The sequence below is a fragment of the Aegilops tauschii genome, chromosome 2 (assembly GCF_002575655.3).
Source record: "Aegilops tauschii subsp. strangulata cultivar AL8/78 chromosome 2, Aet v6.0, whole genome shotgun sequence".
NCBI classification, from domain to species: Eukaryota; Viridiplantae; Streptophyta; class Magnoliopsida; order Poales; family Poaceae; genus Aegilops; species Aegilops tauschii.
In genome coordinates this window covers 398,365,622-398,380,073 of record NC_053036.3, presented here as the reverse complement: position 1 = coordinate 398,380,073, position 14,452 = coordinate 398,365,622, and the positions used below count along the sequence as shown (strand labels likewise).

The following is a 14,452-nucleotide window of genomic DNA, read 5'->3' as shown; positions in this document are numbered from 1 at the left end:
TTTTCATCTCTAGTCAGTAGATTTTCCAGCCGTTGGATACGAAATCAAGGGCCTACAGTTTATCTTCAACCTCCACCCCCTGAGCCGCCAGCCACCACCGGCCGAACCGCTGGCCCCCGCCGCCCGCGGCCAGCCCACGCTGCCCCGCCCGCCCCGAAACCACTCCCCACCGCCTGTCTGCCGCCGCCCCGGCCAGCCCTCTAGGCCCCCCGCGCCGAGCTTTTTCTCCGGCGATCCCCACGCCACCGCCCAATCACCACAACCCCCCATCACCGGCGACTACCAACCAGAGGTCTCACGACTTCGAATCCCCACCGACCACTAATTTATTACCATTTTTGTCCTTCATATACGCGCTGACGGGTGGGCCCTATGGTAATGTGCATTGCTGAATGTGGACCGTTTGACTGGTCAATTGATCGTGTCATCAACAAATTAGGGAGCTGTATGGTGAGCCAGTGACCGTATGATCACCCTACAATGTATTTTATTAACATAGTACAGACTCAAACTACCATTTCTTTCTTTCATATACGCGCTGACACATGGGCCCCACTGTTACGCGCCCCGATGGTGCAACACTAGTTGCGCCACGTGGAACGTTTTACTCGTCAATTGATTGTGTCATCAACAAAATACGGAGTTGCACGGGTGAGCCAGTGACCGTATAATCACGACATGTATTTTTTTAACACGGTACAGACGCAAGCACTCATATATACGCGCAGGCACTCACCACTATAAGCACACACATGCAGACCCTATCCCTATGAGCACCTTCGAGAGAGTGAGCCAGCATATGATCTTGAGATTTTACAAAGTCACCATAGGTGCCTTGTAGTCGAGTGGAGCGTCTCCGCCCACTGAACGCACATCGCCGAAAAATACTGAAATTAACCCAGGTTAAATGCGAGCACCAGGACTTTAACCTTGGTGGGCTCGGGAAACCACTGTCCTCCTAACCATCCAACCACAGGTTGGTTAGCAGCACAAAATGTATGTGGTGACCGTGATGAGCTTATTCTGAAGTCCAGTGACCATATCGTGCTTTCGCTTAAATACAATGACCGTAAGTGTCGTCAACAAAATACGGAGCACGCATCAAATACAATGTCTGTCAGTTTCATCAACAAAATACGAAGACGTATCGTGAGCTAAATACCGTATGATCACCACGAGAATGTATACGGTGACCGTAATGAGCATATTCTGAAGTCCAATGACCATATAGTGCTTTCGCTTGAAATACAGTGACCGTCACCCGTGAATGTGTCAGGGGCATGCATACTTTTAGAGGGCTGAGAGATAGTTTGTATGCGTACGTGAAAGTGGTGTAGAAAGAGGGGGTGTCCGGTGGAGACAACGAGAGATGTGCCCTTCATTTCTCTTTCCCATGACTAATATTTTAGGAGAAAATATAAACATTCACAATGCAGAACAAATATTTTTGGATGCACCATGCACTTAACTTTCATGTATAACATTGTACTATTGTACACTGGTGCGCGTCGGTCCTAAACAAACGGTTTTTAACCCCTTTCCGCGACGGCATTTGGAACCGTCGCCAAGTGAGTGTGTGCGATAGGGTGTCCTTCGCACACGACCCAGAAATCGTCAGGGATAGGCCCTCCTGGGACCCAGGCTGGGGCCGTGTGCGATCGGGCGAGGCATCGAAACCCAATCATTTCCGTAGGTATGTACATCTCACACGGTAATCCAAGAAAATCATTTCCGTAGGTATGTACATCCCACACGGTAATCCGAGAAAATCATTTCCGTAGGTATGTACATCCCACACGGTGAATCCTAGAAAAACATTTCTGTTCGTATGTATATCACACACAGTCAATCCAAGGAATACATTTCGCTCTTATGTACATCCCACACAGTCAATCCAGGGAAAACGTTTCAGTTCGGACGTACATCCCACACAGTTTTATGTGTAGGCTCGTGTTTGAAAGGTGTAACTATCACACACGGTCTTCCTTGGTTAACTGTTTGCTTTTATCAACTATATCACACACGATTTGATGAAGAAAACTGTGTGGCATTGGGCTACCCATCGCAAGCACTTTTACTGCTAGAACCGTTTGCAAAGGTCCATGACACATTTAGCAGGTTTATTAGTTTACAATTAATAATTCCAGTATTACGCAAATTCACATTTCATATCGAACAGCTGTTTGCCAATTTCATATCAGGCACATAAATATATTATAACATCACAGTACGGTAGCTATATGAAAACAGCACAGTACAACATATAGCTAGTTCAACTTCATAAGAACAATATATTCATTTCCCTAATCGAGATCATCCAGGCTCGTCTTATCCACCTCTGCTTTCAGTTCAGTAAGAACCCGTTTTGCACGGGCCAACTGGGAAAGTGCCTCCTCCTTTGCCAACACAATCTTAGCAAAGTCTGATTTAAAAAATCTGAGCTCATTCTCCACCTTCAACTTTTTATCCCGCATCTTGAAATATGCTTCAGCGTTGACAAGACTTTCTCTAAGCCTACGTGTGTTCTCTTCCTCATACATGCTCGAGAGCTTTGTTAGGCACATCTTCAAAGACTGTGGACACTCTTGATCAACCCACACCAAGTAAGAACACTTCCGTTCATCCTATAATATTTAAAACTAGATCAGTAACAATTGTAGGGGAAATGAGTTTATAGCAACATATAAAATCACCAATGCTTATTTTGAAAAACTGAAGAAACATGTTAATTATGACATATCTTCTCAAAAAGATCAATGTGCAAATGAAATAATTGGTAGTGAGACAACAACCCAATTCTGGAACATCAGAAGCTATAACTAACTACAACGACGCTACAAGTTCTTACTCATGTACAATAAATAACATATTGAACATTTTATGAGGAAGGTAAATATAACTGCAACAACATAGCGACAGTGTTTGGATGACAGCAAATTGATACTAGCAGGTGTGTACATGCACAAATTTAGTAACATAGAACTAATAGCACTAAGTCCGTCCACTATGTATGCCAAAACTGGGGTAAGACAACTGTTGCTACATCTCGCACCGGTGCCCTGCACTAGCGAGCCGATGCAGCGGAAAAAAAAATCAGGGACCCGGACTCCGGAGCACGTAGTTGCTCCGATGCCCAGTTCCTTCATGCCATAAAGATTTAGTATTTTACTGCTTGGCTGCTCGGATGTGTGGACCAAAGTTGGCTGCACAAACTGCTGAAGCGGTGCCAAATAATTTTCTAATGGCACCGCTGATGAGATGGCAACAATTTAAGATACTAGGTACAAACTGTGACACTGTCTTAGGATGCGTTTGGTTGAAGGTGTGGTATGAATGGGTTGGGACCATGACAGTGTCTGAATCACATCTAACAAATGATTTGTAACAACAAAAGAGGGTCTAACCTTCTCTGCACATGCCAGAAACTTCGTCCCACTGTCCGCAGAATCAAACACAACTAGCTTCACGCATGGAGATTGATGGTGACAACGAGCAGATAGATCTTCAGCCACCCTGCTCCATTCATTGCCATTGATGGTCTTAGGGAGCTACAAGAGGAAGAAACGACTCAAATCAACCTCCGGGTAAAAATCCTTCATTCCAAGTCATAGGCCGAGAGAGAGAAGAGAGGCATACTCGGGTGGTGAAGGAGTAGTCGCCGGAGGAGGAACCGCTGGAGATGTCTTTGAAGAAGACCATGGCGACCCCAACGGTAGGATGCGAGACGGCGAGAGCGAGGAAGCGGCTATAGCTTAGCAAGGAAGGAAGGAAGGAGGAAACAGGGGAAATGTGACTTGTGGTCGGGGAGAAAAGGGGAAGGTGGAAGGGGGGCGGGGGTAGATATTTTGGCGGTAGGCCTAATTTTGGAAATGTGGAGGGAAACTTTGCGCGCGGTGCCGCCGGACCGTTCACTTTGAACGATTGTGTGCATCGCAAACGATTCTTTCGCTTTACGCGCATGGGATGAGTTTGATAATTCAAATTTTGGTCTGAAGGCATGGGCACATTCACTTTGAACGCGCGCGGTGCCGCCGGACCATTCACTTTGAACGATTGTGTGCATCGCAAACGATTCTTCTTCTTTACGCGCATGGGATGAGTTTGATAATTCAAATTTTGGTGGAAATTTCCCCGGGTACGTCATTGCACAATTTAACATTGCTTGCTAATTTTGGCACACAAAAGAGCGTATAGCAGATAGACCACACTTACTGAATCGAGCAATTTTAGTAATTACACAGAGCCAGTTGACCTAAACATTGCTCTAACAAAAGACCAGCATTAAAAACAAAGCCCAAGTATGCATAATTAAAAATCCGCCGCCGCGCCGGCCTATGCATCGCCGGTGTGAGATGAGACGCGATGACTTGTCCTGGCGACATGCCGCCATTGGTGGACTCCGCGCCCCCTGCTGAAGTCGACCGCGTCCTCGTCGTCGTCCTCGTCCTTGGCGCCGCCCTCAAGGTTGTAGTACTCGTAGTAGTGGCTGCGCTAGAGCTCGCATTGGCACTCCACCGCCGATTCCTCGACGGACAGACTCTTCTCTACATCGACCTCGGCCACGCGCAACTCCTCCTCCTGGTGCTCCTCGATCTCTGCCACCTCCTGCATCTCCAGCTCCCACTCGGCGACCTCATGAGGAAGTAGGTTCTCCATGGCCACCGCCGCCTTTTCAGACGTGGGTTGCATGCTGGAATTCGAGGTGGCCTGGAATATCTTGGCGTGTGCATCCTCGATCTTGCCGTGGATGGCCTCAACCCGGGCCAGGGCGACATCAGCGGCACAGACGACAGCTCAAGCGCTCTCGGTGTTTGCAGCTGCCCTGTCGGCTGCCACAGACGCCCTCTCAGCGAAAGCGGCTGCGATCAATGCAGATGCGGAGGCACTTCGGCGTAGGCGGCCGCGCTCTTGGCGCAGGCGGCGGTGCTCAGGGGGGACGTGGCCATCGTGCGGGCCTTCACGAAGCGTTTCCATGACATCATCTTTGCAAGAAGTGGATGCGGGAATGGGGATCGAGATTCGGGGGTTGCCGGCACTAGAGCAGACGAGCCCGGCGAAGCTTAAGGAGGGAGACTTAAATAGACCCAAATATTTTCATCCCAAACGGTTCCTAGAAAACAACTGTGTGTGATGTTCTAGATATTTTTTATTAGATGTGAAAGACGAATTTGGAATAAAGTGCCAACGGATGGTGTTTTAAATGAACGAGAAATTTTGTAGTACTAATACAACTGTCATGTCAAATTTTGGAAAATTTCAAGGGTCATTTGACCTTTTAAGACATTTAAGTGATTTTCTAGCCATTTAATGACCGTAATTGAAATTTGAACTACATGTACATATTGACAGTGTAATATTGGTTGCATCTTGCATATCATTTCAAACATGTATTGCCTCTAATTTGTTGAAGTGCCACTTATAATGAGACACATCTAACTTGGTAGAGTGATTTTGGTTGGATCTTTCATATGGTGTCTAGATTGCATTGCTTCCAATTTGTTGAAATGCCTTCTTCTTAGCGTTTTTTGTACATATTCCATCCTCCTACAATGTGGTTGCCATACATAAAAGTTGTGTTCGTCAGTATCATGCATCAACAAATTTGGAAGTGCGAATTTCATTCCTTTTTCTTGTGTGTTTACTTGACAAGGCAAAATCTAAAAGGACGAAGGCACGGAATAATGGTGGTCCTCTGGAGCAACCGAAACAGGTGATCTCTGCAGATTCTCCTGCTACTCCTACCGAGTGCAAGTTCCAAATCTCATCTCCCCTACTGCACAACCCCAGGTGCTTGCTCTAACATGACAGTGTGATATTTGGTTGCATGTTGCATATGGTGCCTAGCTTGTTGTGCTCCTAATTTGTTAAATTGCATCTCCTTAGCTTACACATTATACATGTGAATATGACACGCCTTCCTGTTTTTGGTACATACTACATCTGTCTATCACACCATGTTCTTACATCAAACTACTGTTCTTGTGTATCCTACATCTATCGCTTATGATGAGACAGTCACGCCCGTGGGTTAGTATGAGACGCGCTACTCTTATAAAGAGTGTAGTTTCATCCTCTGCACATGATTCTCAAGAAACAGCAAGCCTAAATGAAGATATTGAACGTAGCTCTGTACTTGAAGACCGCACTTCCCCTACACCACCATCGCAGGTGCTTGCTCTAACTTCGCAGTGTGATATGTGGTTGCATGTTGCATATGGTGTCTAGCTTGTAATGCTTCTAATTAGGGTAAATTGCATATGCTTAGTTTACACATTATACCTGTGAATATGACATGCCTTCCTATTTCTGGTACACACTACATCTATGTGTTAACCATGCTCTTACATGAAACTACCTCTCTTCTGTATCCTACATCAATCACTTACGACGAGACACCTTTATTCGTTGCATATTGCATATTATTTCTATCATGTTGGCATGTATTGCTTCTAATTTGGTCAAATACATTTATTAGGCCACCCTTTTAATTCGGCAGAGTGATATTGGTTTCATCTTTCATATGATTTCTAGCTTGCATTGCTTCTAACTAGTTCAAACACCTTGTGCTTAGTTTACACATTATACATCATACATGTCAATATGTCATGCCGTCCTATTTTTCATACATATTCCATCCTCCTATCATGCGGCTGCCTTACATGAAGGTAGTGTTCGTCAGTATCATGCATCAATGAGTTCTGAATAGCAAATTTTATTCCTTTTTCTTGTGGGTTTGACTTGACAAGGCAAAATCAAAAAAGAGGAAGGAAAAGAGTAAGGAAGGCGATGATGGTGGTCCTCTGCAGCAACATAAACGGAGCATCTGTACGAATTCTCCTTGTACTGCTAGTGCATTACAAGTTCCAAGTCTCCGCTCCCCTACTCCACTATCTAAGGTGCTTGCTCTAACTTGGCAGTGTGATATCTGGTTGCATGTTGCATATGGTGTCTAGCTTGTATTGCTCCTAATTAGTGTAAACTGCATCTGCTTAGCTTACACATGATACGTGTGAATATGACACGCTTTCCTGTTTTTGGTACATACTATATCTGTCTATCACACCATGTTCTTACATGAAACTACTCTTCTTGTGTATCCCGCATCAGTCACTTATGATGGGACACCTTTAAGTTGGCAGTGTGATATTGGTTTGCGTCTTGAATATGATTTCTAGCATGTAGTGCTTCTAGTTTGATGAACGCCACCTATGACGAGACAGTTTTAACTTGGCAGAGTGATATTGATTTCACCTTCCATATGGTGTATAGCTTGCAGTGCTTCTAATTTGTTGAAGTGCCTTCTGCTTAGTTACCACATCATAGGTGTGAATATGTCAAGCTGTCCAGTTTTTCGTACATATTCCATCCTCGTATCATGACTTTGCCTTTCATCAGAGTATTGTTCGTCAGTATCATGCATGAATGAGTTCCGAAGAGCGAATTTTATTCCCTTTTCTTGTCGGTTTGACCTCACAATGCAAAATCAATAAAGCGGAAGGAAAATGGTAAGGCATTGGATGATGGTGGTCCTTCCGAGCAACTGAAACGGAGAGTCTCTATAGATTCTACTCCGCCATCCTCCCAACAAGATTCGCAAGACAACGCAAGGCTAGACATTCAACGTAGCTGTGTAGATGATGAGCACATCTCCCCTACTCCACCATCACAAGTGCTTGCTCTAACTTGGCACTATTATATGTGGTTGCATGTTGTGTATGATGTCTAGCTTGTATTGCTTCTAACTTTGTTGAATTGCATCTGCTTACTTTACACATAAAGCCTGTGAATATGACACGTGTTCCTGTTTCTAGAACATACTATATCTGATCACACCATGTTCTTACATCAGACTACTGTTCTTGCATATCCCGCATCAGTCACTTATGATAAGGCACCTTTAAGTCGCCACTTTGATATTGGTTGTGTCTTGCATATGATTTCTAGCATGTACTGCTTCTAATTTGTTGAAACTCCAGACAGTTTGAACTTGGCAGAGTGATATTGGTTGCACCTTTCATATGGTGTCTACCTTGCAGTGCTTCTAATTTGTTGAAATGCCTTATGCTTAGTTACCACATCATAGGTGTGAATATGTCATGCCATGCTGTTTTTCGTACATATTCCATCCTCGTATAATGTGTTTGCCTTCCATCCGAGTAGTGTTCGTCAGTATCATAGATGAATGAGTTCTGAAGAGCGAATTTTATTCCTTTTTCTTATAGGTTTGACTTCACGCAAAATCAATATAGCTGAAGGAAATCAGTCCGGCAGTGGATGATGGTGATCCTTCGGAGCAACTCAAATAGAGGGTCTCTACAGATTCTACTCCGCCACCCTCCCAACAAGATTCACAGGACAACACAAGGTTGGACAGTCAACGTAGATGTGTACATGATGAGCACATCTCCCCTACTCAACCATCACAGGTGCTTGCTCTAACTTGGCACTATTATATGTGGTTGCATGTTGCGTATGATGTCTAGTTTGTAGTGGTTCTAACTTTGTTGACTTGCATCTGCTTACTTTACACATAATGCCTGTGAATATGACACATGTTCTTGTTTCTAGAACATACGTGTAGATGATGAGCACATCTCCCCTACTCCACCATCACAGGTGCTTGCTCTAACTTGGAACTGTTATATGTGGTTGTGTGTTCTGTATGATGTCTAGTTTGTATTGCTTCTGATTTTGTTGAATTGCATCTGCGTAGCTTACAACTTATACTTGCAACGATCACTTACACATAAGACACATTTAACTTGGGAGTGTGATGTAGGTTGCATCTTGCATTGTCTTCTAGCTTGTACTGCTTCTAATTTCTTGAAATGGCACTTACGACGAGACACTTTTTACCTGATAGAGTGATATTGGTTGCATGTTCATATGGTGCCTAGCTTTCATTTCTTCTAATTTTGTTGAAATGCCTTCTGCTTACTGTTTTTCATACATATTCCATCCTCCTATCATACGTCTGAATATGCAATGCTGTCTTTTTTTGTATATATTCCATCCTCCTATCCTGCGCTTGCCTTACATCAAAGTAGTGTTCGTCTGTATCATGCATCAACCAGTTACACAGAGCTAATTTTATTCATCTTATTTTGGTTTTGACTTCATAACGCAATATTAGAAAATAGGAAGGAAAAGAGTAAGTTAGGGGATGTTGGTGGTCCTCCGGACCAACGCAAACAAAGACTCTCTAGATTTGCCACTGCTACTGCTAATGAAGTTGAAGTCCCAAGTCTACATGATGAGTTCATCTCTCGTACTCCACCATCGCAGGTGCTTGCTCTAAGTTGACAGTGTGATAATTGGTTTCATGTTGCATATGTTGTCTAGCCTGTATTTCTTCTATTTTGATTAAATTGCACCTGCTGAGTTTATACGTTATACATGTGCATATGACATGCCTTTCTGTGTCTAGAATACACTACATCTATCAATCATACCATGTTCTTACATCAAAGTACTGCTATTGTGTATCCCGCATCAGTCACTCGTGATTGGACGCTTTTAACATGGCAGTTTGATAGTGGTTGCATCTTGCATTGATTTCTACGTTGTACTGCTTCTAATTTTTCGAAATGCCACTTATGACAAGACACTTTAACTTGGCAGAGTGATATTGGTTGCATCTTTCATATGGTGTCTAGCTTGCATTACTTCTATTTTCTTGAAAATCCTTCTGCTTAGTTTACACACCGTAGTTGTGAATATGTCACGCCGTCCTGTTTTTCCTACATATTCCATCCTCATACGGTTGTCTTACATCAAAGTATTGCTTGTCTGTATCATGCATCAATGAGTTCTGAAGAGCGATTTTATTCTTTTGTGTTGTGGGTACGGCTTGACATGGCAAAGTCAAAAAAGAGCAAGGAAAAGAATATAGTAGGGAATGGTGTTACTCGTCGCGTGAAACAGAAAAGGATCTGCCCTCGAGATTCTGCTGGTACTTATAGTGCAGTAGAAGGTCCAAGTCCACCAGCTAAATCTACAAAAACAGTATCACCTTCTCCACCAGCTGCAGCATCCGCTTCAACTATACCAGCATCTCAACGAGTTACTCGTTCGTTTGCTCCGGAACTGTCCAGTTCCCAAGCTGCCTTCACACCCAACACTACTTCCGAAGCACTGCTGACACAACAGGACTTGACAAGATCAGATGAACATCATGAGCATCAACACCAAGATGGTACCTGACCAACTCAAGTTGCAGTTGCATGCTCCTTTATATGTACTCACACAGTTTGATGTGCACTAACACTTTCCATACTAGAAGATACCCCGCGCGTTGCAGCGGGAACTTTGAGCAAAAAATGGAAGAGAAAAATGGCAATTGTATTATATGATGTGATAGCATGTAATGTAGTAAAGTGCACGCGCCATGTATGCATTATAGGTGCATCAAATGGTTTTTCGACCATTGAGAATAAATTATCAAGTCGTCTGAAAAAAGTCGTGATGAAAAACTATTAATCTTTCATGCTCATACTTCAGGTTAGACAGCTTCAATTTCATAACATCATCTTGAACACTTAGATCTCCACAGAAGATGTTCCCATCTAAAACAAATTTACATATTTATTCACATTATATAACAATAAAATGAGGAGGTTACATTTTTTTATATTCCGTACATGCATGTGTAGATGTTGGTGGTCGTTAAATGGTCCTCGTGAAATGCAGTCAGTAGCTTGCAAACTCTGAACCCTGCTGTGACCAAAATTGCTTAGTGTATCGAGTTCTCCTCCAGTTTTTTCTAAATGCTGCAAGAAATATTAGATGGATGCAGTATGAAAAAAGAAAAAGAAAATACTATCAGTAAGCATTTGGAAAATGGGAATGACACCTAAAACAAAAACTTAATTTGTTTACTTGTGTCATCTTATTTTTATTTATTGCTGCTCCTTGTACACATAACACTACTACCACTGGTGACTATCATTTAAAAAGAGCCATGTTTTATAAATCTGTTTGAACAATTGCATGGTCTGGTTGATGGAATTGGATAGAGAGAATTAACGTGCCAATCATTACAGGAATATAATTGGATAGCCCATGTAAAGATAGCAACATCTAGCTGACTAATTTTGAAATACTAAAAAAAAGACATCCGTACCTTCAGAAGACTTCCAAATTTTGAAGATAGAAGACATTTCACCACCCATCATCAGCCAATGTAGCAAGCTTCAATTACCAGTTTAAAGAAAATGTTGATCGTCAGATATCAGTTTATAAATTCATCAAAACATAAAAATGGGAGTACATTTATGTCTGGCTGGTGCCCTGTCGAAGTCCCACCCATATGTAGGGAGCAGTGAACAAAAATAAATTTTAGTATTAGAAAATTCACGAGAGAAAAACACTTGTCGCCATTGTTGACCAGCAAGTGGTGTGTGGTTTCACCGACAGATGCAGTCTGTTAGCTCAGACACAAAGAGATGTCGCCATTATTCAAATTAACTCTCATTCTGTACTCAAGGATACTAATACCCGTCAGGATAATAGAACACACATGATTCTGCAGTGTAAATAAGTGGGGAATGCAAAGCATACCACTAAGTGATGAAACTCCAAGCACTAATCTGTGAGACGATCCTTCGAATAGTTAAATTCAGTTAAGCTAACCACAAAAGGTATCGTTAAATATGCAACCTACCATCCATCCAGCTTGGTAGAGATATGGCCATCCCTCTTTCTCATTTTCTTCTGAAACCAAGCAAGGACTACAGTTATTAACTCAAAGGTATCGTTAAATATGCAACCTACCATCCATCCAGCTTGGTAGAGATATGGCCATCCCTCTTTCTCATTTTCTTCTGAAACCAAGAAAGGACTACAGTTATTAACTCAAAGACCCCACGGGCTTTTGAGTAGGAAGTTACAACATAGTACTGTTGCAATGAAACAGTACAAAGGTTCAGACGATCATACCTTTGGTATATACAGAGAGACATATAGTTAATGGCTAATGGTTCAACACTAAAAACAATTCCAAATGCACTTATTTGTTTGCTGAGCGAATCAGGATCATCACAGCTAGATTCACCCTTCCCATGTAAATCATTGGAAAAAATCAGCATCATACTCAGAAAATCTGTTGCCACTTGCTCCTCATGGACCAACTTCAGGTAGTCAGAATCAATGCATGAGCTGTTTTAGTTTGGCCCCACTTTAATCACCTAAATATTTGACAAAACCATATAAGATGCATCTCTAGATAACAAAAGGGTAAACAATTCTGTTGTTCCACAATGAAAATCCAGAATCCATTTTATATCTGAACTGAAAGCCAACTCTTTATGCGGTTCAATGAACAATGTCTCAAAGAGCAAACTTCCATGGACTCTCAAACGTGAGCATGTAAATGTATACATCAGACGAACTGGATAATGCAAATATTTTGAGTTTATCTAAAAAAATCAAATTTGACAAAAAGAAGATACGGAGTACAATCTTAACCATGGAAACTTGTTGAACACTATATTCTCTAAACCGGTAAATAATCTGGTAAATATATTTTTCCAAACAAATGATAGAAGAAATCCCTCCCTGGCGGCCGCACAAACAAAATTGTAGAAATATTACACAGCCATGTCAAGCAACTCCGTAATGTACAATTGTGCATCTCTTGACTTCAGTCCAAGGGAAAACAACAATGGAGAATAAAGAAGCTGAACACCAGGCTGCAAATTAAAGAGGAACTCACCGAGGAAGAGATCACGGCGGAAGAACGATGATCCGCGGTGGCAGCAGCGACATGAATAGGAGACCTGGAGAAAGGCGCTGCAAGGACTTTAGGGCGTCCCTGTCATGGTTCCACCTGATGAACAACCGAGGTAGGGGATAGAGATGGATTTATGGAGGAGGTGCTCGTGGGCAGAGGAAAGGGCAACAGTTTCTATCAGAAATTGAAACGATGGGATGCTGGGTGGGGGAGGGGAGGTGAGGAGACATCGGTTAAGAAGGCGACATAGCCGTATCGTGGGTTCGAGGAAGAGGAGCTAGCCTTCGGTCGGTCGTTTAGTCAAAGGAAAAATATTGTTTTTAAGGATGGAAGGTCGGACTTCGGTTGTTTTCTTCTTTTTTCTTTATTAACTACTCTCCGGCCGATCGTTCTTCAGGGGGAGAGCACTTGGAAGAGATAGTAGCTGGTTAGAGAGGGTCCATGACCGATGTGCTGTTTGGAACTGAAACGCTGATGTGGCACGCATGATGACGTGGAGTGTGTGCATGTTGAGAGAATACTTGTAGTGGGGATTAACTATTTAGGTATTATAGATTCGTTGTTGAACTAGCACCACGGCGCGAGCAGAAACAAATATCAGGGATAATGCTTGACAGATTAACAAAATCTAAAGGGGGAAGAATGGAGATCCATTTTGAGGTAGGTTTAAAAAGGCCACGTGATGCTATAGAGTCAGCCAAGTTAGTATCAGAGGCAGCCATTGCCGTTTAGTGTCATGCGCGTATCCTCCCAACGTGGATCCAATACAGGAATGAGAAAGACAATACCCAGTTTAACACCTTCCTTGACCATTTATCCTTAAGTAATGTTATTCATTGCAATTTGTAATATTTTCTTGCTCTGTCCCATACTTTCTAGCTTCCTCCTAATAAGACTCACATTCTTTTTTTAACAGATGAGGTTCAAGTTGGATCCGAAAGATGATGCAACTAAACAAGCATGCACTCATGTTTTTCAGTCTGCTATGCGACAGTATCAGTACCACCTTAGAAAATCTCACTTAGAAGGCAAGGCTAACAATGAAATCGCCCAAACATCTCCAGTGGAATATATTACAGATGAAGACTGGACAGCCCTTGTTAAACACTAGTCTGATCCAAAGTATCCGGTAGGGTATATGTATTTGATCAGACCACATATTGAACTTGTATTTATGTATGTGCCTTACAAATGGATCTTCTTCTGGGCTAACTGTTTGAAGAACAAGACCAACTGTTCTAAAGTGAAATTCCAACAAACAACAGGATCTTGTAGCTATATTGCACACTGCGAGGCTCTTGTAAATAGCTGCTAGTTCCTTCTTTTTTCTGTGCCATATTATCGTATCTATATTGACTTGTTCCAAATACATAGGAAATCCCATGCAGACCAAAAAGAACCTGAACCGAATGTAGTGCAAATCTTTAAGGATTGCCACACCAGCAAGATGAAGGGAATGAGCACACTAGTTCAAGCCGCTGTTGTAAGTCCTTGCGCCTCCTACCTTTGAACTGATTGGTACTGTGATGTGTTCATTTAACTGCTTGGTTTGCAGCCAATGTTAGTTAATCTGTTCACTTTTATACACAGTTGTCTTAATGTATCATTTCACCTTACATGGTTTAAAAGAGATGAAGGATATTCTTTTGGTCTTGATCTGTAATCTAGTTGTGATGTTCACGTGCGCACACAATGATACAATAGCCTATTTGTTTTATATCT

General features: G+C 42.5%; 1 long non-coding RNA gene across 1 annotated transcript; it reads right to left on the bottom strand.

Moving 5' to 3' along the window:
• Window positions 1–10,545: 10,545 nt before the first annotated feature.
• Window positions 10,546–12,936, bottom strand: LOC120974581 (uncharacterized). The gene is made up of 2 exons (XR_005769948.3): window positions 12,713–12,936; window positions 10,546–12,185 (listed from the first exon to the last, which is right to left on the bottom strand). It is a non-coding gene; the product is annotated as an uncharacterized lncRNA (long non-coding RNA).
• Window positions 12,937–14,452: the final 1,516 nt, after the last annotated feature.